At 49.3% G+C, this 6,161-nt stretch overlaps 1 pseudogene; it reads left to right on the forward strand.

Moving 5' to 3' along the window:
* Positions 1-3,160: 3,160 nt before the first annotated feature.
* LOC142835942 (progestin and adipoQ receptor family member 4 pseudogene) lies at positions 3,161-5,425 on the forward strand (annotated as a pseudogene).
* The last annotated feature ends 736 nt before the right edge of the window (positions 5,426-6,161 follow it).

The following is a 6,161-nucleotide window of genomic DNA, read 5'->3' on the forward strand; positions in this document are numbered from 1 at the left end:
TTACAATTGTTCTTCATGTGTGTTGGATTTATAGGTGTTTTCATTGTCTTAAATATATGTGAATTATATTTAACAGTGTTTCTATAGTTACTCTGCATATAAATCCAAACCTGCAGCCACTGGTCACTGCAACATCTTTATGTTCAGACACTGAGCCTTCGCAAGGTTGACTGCCTCAGATTTGCTGCAATTTATTTCGGATTTCTTGTGGATCACAACTTCTGCTCAAGTTACATCTATTAGTGTCAATATGATCCTTGAAACAACTCTACTGGATTCCCGTCAGGAAGCCTTCAGAAGTCAGCCATCTGAGTTCAGATCTGCTGTAAAAGATGAAGAGCTAAGTGACCTTAATTAACATCTTCTGTGGCCCACCATAAAGAATCCTCTGTAAACTCTGGCAAAATAGACTTCCTGGAACAAGATACTGTGAGAACTAAGGTGTTCAGATCATCTGTGTGGGGCTAGGATTTCTAGCTTAACTTTTAGTTGTAGTATGAGGTGACTATCGATTCACCTAAACCGAACTTGGATCCTTCAGATGGGAAATGGATGGGGAATAGTCTAGTTTCTTTGAACATCTTTTTATACAGATAGGGCTTATTTTGTTCCACATGAAAGCCTTGCTTTGGCTTGGAGTAAGTTCTTTGACAGAATATTGTGTGGTGAATGAGCCTGAATGAGGCACTGGAATTGTGAAATACCCTGTGAAATTGCCAATCTCCCAGTGGAATTATAGAACCTTTGATATATAGGGCAGTGGATACCAGAGGCTCTACTCCAGGTGATGCACAAGCCTCCTCTAATCAAGTCTAAATTTAATTGTTGTGGATAGAATGGTGTCTGCTCAGGTCAGAAGTTCACTGACCTGTCTTAAAAATTCAAAGCAGCGTGTTCTCCCTCCTTCTGCTCATCATTTGGACCTTGGAGTTTATTCCATTGCTCCAATGTTGGTCTCTGTCTCTATCTCCATCCATCTCCAGATGAAGGTTCTATGGGGATATGCAAGATATTCATCAATATGGCTAAAGGATAGGGCCATTTCACATTCCCTCTCCTCAGTTGCCCAAAGAACTAACTGGGGACATCTCTCTGGACACCTGCGAGCCCCTCTAGAGTCAAGTCTCTTGCCAACCCTAAGATGGCTCCCTTAATTAGTATATATACTTCCCTGCTCCCATATCCACACTTCCTTTATCTCAAACATCCCATTCCCCCAAGCTACCCCCATCCTCCCCTTCTCACTTTTCTCTCCCCATTTTCCCTTACCCCCATCCCACCCTACCCCCAAGTTCCCAGTTTTTGCCCCGCAATCTTGTCTACTTCCCATATCCAGGAGGATGACTATATGTTTTTCTTTGGGTTCACCTTCTTATTTAGCTTGTCTAGGATCACAAATTATAAGCTCAATGTCCTTTATTTATGGCTAGAAACCAATTATAAGTGAATAGATCCCATGTTCATCTTTTTGGGTCTGGGTTACCTCACTCAGGATAGTGTTTTCTATTTCCATTCATTTGCATGCAAAATTGAAGATGTCATTGTTTTTTTACCACTGAGTAGTACTCTAATAAGTATATATTCCACACTTTCTTCATCCATTTTTCCACTGAAGGACATCTAGGTTGTTTCCAGGTTCTGGCTATTACAAATAATGCTGCTATGAACATAGTTGAACAAATGCTTTTGTCATATGATAGGGCATCTCTTGGGTATATTCCCAAGAGTGGTATTGCTGGGTCTTGGGGTAGGTTGATCCCAAATTTTCTGAGAAATCGCCACATGAGCAAGGAGGTCAGGACCGAGAGGGGTGCACCCACCCACTGTGACAGTGGGGCTGATCTAATGGGAGCTTACCAAGGCCAGCTGGACTGGGACTGAATAAGCATGGAATAAAACCTGACTCTCTGAACATGTCAGACAATGAGGGCTGATGAGAAGCCAAGGACAATGGCACTGGGTTTTGATCCTACTGCATGAACTGGCTTTGTGGGAGCCTAGCCTGTTTGGATGCTCACCTTCCTGGACCTAAATGGAGGGGGGAGGACCTTGGACTTCCCACAGGGCAGGGAATCTGGACTGCTCTTCAGACTGGAGAGAGAGGGGGGATGGAGTGGGGGGAGAGAGAGAGGAGTGTGGGAGGAGGAGAAGAGAAGGGGAGGGGGAGAGGAATGAGATGCAAGGAGGAGGCCCAAATTTTTTCAATAAAAAAAAAATTCAAAGCAACAGGAACAAAACCTCACCAACATCCTGAAGTTGTTTCATGATTCTTGCATACTGTCTGATGAGAAACCCTTGTGTGTGCCCCAAATTTGAAGATATTGCCTACTCTGTAGTTACATTCCTTGTTCTGGCCAGCTCTGTTGTCCACCTGGGGAGTATTTTGTGATGCTCACATGGAAAGGCAGGGGAATTGCAAGGGATGTAGCACTTCTGTTCTCAGTAATTAGATGTAAGTGCAGTAGTACTTGACCCTTAAGGAGGTCACAGCTGTGTTCCTTTACAGCTAATGAAAGAACGTGGCAGTTACCTACTTTCATGCCCCCAAAATGGTTCAGTACAAATACTCTGTATTGGCAGCTGACTACATGATGGCAGTTCCTGGGTTTTATGTAATTAATCCCTTTGCCAAATGCAGTACTGGCAGGAGTAAAACAGGTAATGAGGGAAGCTCTCCCAGCTTGAGACTATGTTCTGCCGTTCAGTGAATTAGTGCAGTAGTGTAGGAAGTGGGAGGTGTAAGCCAGTGTTTCTTGATCAGACTGCACACAGGTCTGGACAATAATGTTGGCATGATCTGAGTCAGTCAGGAGGAGTTTGGGTGATTAGAAGGTTGAGATTCTTGGGTAAACTGAAGACCCATTTAGCACCAGAAACCTTAACAGGTAATTCACACGTTGAGCCACATCCTTCCCTTAAAGTAGGTTTTTCCCCGAGGGCTGCGGCTAGAAGCCGGGCTGCCATTGCGGCCAACGGGATCGCTCCCTTTGGTGGTCTGCCACGGTGGAACTGGACGCACTGAGCTTCAGTAGCCTGGTCGCCAGCTTCCTTTCCCTTGCGGGGGCATCGAGCTCGCGCGTGCACCGCGAGAGAGGGAAGAGGGCTGGGACCCCCTGCTTACCTTACGCTGGGCGACCGGACAGCCTGGAGGTGAATTGGGATGAGCTTCCCAGCTCTGTGACTCCACTGAGGGAGACGCCTGGAATCAGAGGGTCGCTGGCCCGCCGCAGTGCGTGAGGCCATGGCGTTCCTGTCCGGGCCGCGCCTGCTGGACTGGGCTAGCTCGCCACCGTACCTGCAGTTCAATAAGTTCGTACTGACTGGCTACCGGCCGGCCAGCAGCGGCTCGGGCTGCCTGCGCAGCCTCTTCTACCTACACAATGAGCTGGGCAACATCTACACACACGGGCTAGCCCTGCTGGGCTTCCTGGTGCTTGTGCCAATGACCATGCCCTGGGGTCAGTTGGGCAAGGATGGCTGGCTGGGAGGTACACACTGTGTGGCCTGTCTGGTCCCCCCTGCAGCCTCTGTGCTGTATCACCTCTTCATGTGCCACCAAGGAGGCAGTCCTGTGTACACCCGGCTCCTTACCCTGGATATGTGTGGAGTCTGCCTTGTCAACACTCTTGGGGCCCTGCCCAATCATCCACTGCACTCTGGCTTGAAGACCCTGGCTTCGTCCAGCAGCCCTGATGGCTTACACTGCACTGTCAGGTGTGGCTGGCTGGAGAGCCCTCACTGCCCCCTCCACCAGTGCTCGGCTTCGAGCCTTTGGTTGGCAAGCCGGGGCCCGCCTACTGGTGTTTGGGGCCCGTGGTGTAGGACTGGGCTCAGGGGCTCCAGGCTCCCTGCCCTGCTACCTGCGCATGGATGCATTGGCATTGCTTGGAGGGCTGGTGAATGTGGCACGTCTGCCAGAGCGTTGGGGGCCCGGTCGCTTTGACTACTGGGGGAACTCCCACCAGATCATGCACCTGCTCAGCGTGGGTTCCATTCTCCAGTTCCATGCTGGTGTTGTACCTGACCTGCTCTGGGCTGCCCACCATGCCTGTCCCCCAGACTGAGCTGTCTCCTAGCTGCCAAACCAGCTTGCCCACAGCTTCCTGAGACAAATAATCCCATCTTCCCTCCTTTGCTGATCTGCAAGGGGCTGGTTCCCTGGAAGAAGCAGCACATGGGACTTCCGATCTGGGAGACCACTCTTCATTCCTCCCAGTGGATTAATCTCTCCCTGCTAACTTCCCTCCAGGCACTGTTTTACTGTCAGCTAGAAGGAAATCGTTCTTTGAGCTTCAGTTTACCCTGTTTGACCCGTGAGAGTCTCTAAATTCATGTCTGACAGTGAGTCTGGCCACTTTTCCAAGCCTCCAGCCCGGAACCACTGCTCATATCTTGCCACTCCCACAAGATACTTCCTGGATTCTTGAACTAGCCTCTCTGCTCCTGCTTCCTGACCTCCATCTTTCTGCCCTGCATGCCAAACCTCTCAGCAGCCAGAATTGTACCTTTCCTGTCATTCCTGAAGTCAGGATGCAGGGCAGTAGGACCAGGCCCTTCTCTCAGGACCAAGTAGGCATTGGTCCTGCTTGTATTGTCTGGCCAAGAGACATGAGAGGAGCGGCTGCTTTCCCTAGGCAACAGGCACGGATGTGGAATGGTGGCTTTGGATACAGGCCTCACTGGCCCAAGGACTCACCTTCAGTGCCATGGTCTGACTGATTGATCTGCCCACCAGAGACATGTTTGCTCAGGAAATCGCTATACAGTGCGTGACTCTAGTCTGCTGGCCAAAGGCCACTCTAGCAGATGGTCGCCTCATAGCCAGGTTATCCCAGAGGCCTAAGACCCTAGGCAACATCAATAAAGGGACAAGAAGTGCTATGTAGCCACATAAGCAACCTTGGGTGTTCCCAAGATTCATTACTTTTTATTAGATACAGAAGTTTCTGGAGGAGAGGTAGGAAAGGGGGTCAGAGATTTAAAAGCACCAAGGCTGGGCCTGTGGCTCAGGCTGGGTCTAGTGAGTCCTCAAACAGGCTGAGGAGGTTCCATGGCTCAAAGGTAGGACAGGGACCTCTAGGAAGCTCTGAGTCCATGTCAGTTAGGTCTAGGGCATCCCTTTGGGGAGGAAAGAAAAAGAAATAGGATGTTAGGTCCCAAAGTCCACTGTCCCCAGCCCTAGGCCCCGGGCTTGCTCACCTCCTCACCTTGGTTTGTACCTGCCTCGAGGGGTAGAGGTTCTCCTCATGATCTGGGACAGGATGGTCTCTGGGGAGAGTGAGGGACTACAAGAAAGGACAGGTCAGCAGGGTGTTAGGGTTGAGGAAGGTAGGACCAAGCCAGTTCTGATCCTACTTGGTTCCAGGCCCCTGCTTGGTGAAGCTAGAAGGCCGTAACTGAAACAATAAACACACACTGGCAGCTGTCAAGTCTTCCAAAAAAAAAGTAGGTTTTTCCCTCAATTCCCAATTCTGTTTTGGGTTAGGGTTTGAGAATCCATTATCAAGGAAAGCCAAGGCAAAATCCCAAAGGAGGGGCTTGAGACCACAGAGGAATGTTGCCTACTGTTCTGCTCAGCAAGCTTTCTTCTGTGGCCAAACTCACATGTCTAGGGATGGCCCTGCCCACAGAGGGCTGAGCCCCCCTCCATCAATTAGCACCATGTTAGTGTCAGTGGTGAGCTCTGGAGTAGGAATTGTTTCCTGGTTCTGTTGCCTCAAATCCTGCTTCTCTGAACCCTCAGAGAAACTTCAAATCCTAATAAACCCTTTTGCTTTGAAAGCAAAAGGATGAATCTAGATGTTGTTTACAATAAAGGCTACACAAAAGTCATCCCAGTTTGTCCTGTTTTAGGAAGGAGTTTTCCCATCCTAGGATGCATGGAGTAAGCAATACTACTGGAAGCAGGAGAGGACCAGATTGGCCCAGTGAGAACAAACCTCAGCTGCTCACAGAGCCGGACACACTTAGAGAAACAACAGATAAAGGTTTAACTCTGGAAACAGATGAATGTTCTGACTAAAGACCTTTTACTGGGGCCAGAGGGATAGCTCAGCAGGTAAGGGTCCTTGTCCTTCTAGATGTCCTCCATCAGGAGGTTCACAGCTGCCTGTAACTCCAACTCCAGGGGATCTGTTACTCTCTTCTGTCCTCCTCAGTAT

Source organism: Microtus pennsylvanicus, chromosome 15, assembly GCF_037038515.1.
Source record: "Microtus pennsylvanicus isolate mMicPen1 chromosome 15, mMicPen1.hap1, whole genome shotgun sequence".
NCBI classification, from domain to species: Eukaryota; Metazoa; Chordata; class Mammalia; order Rodentia; family Cricetidae; genus Microtus; species Microtus pennsylvanicus.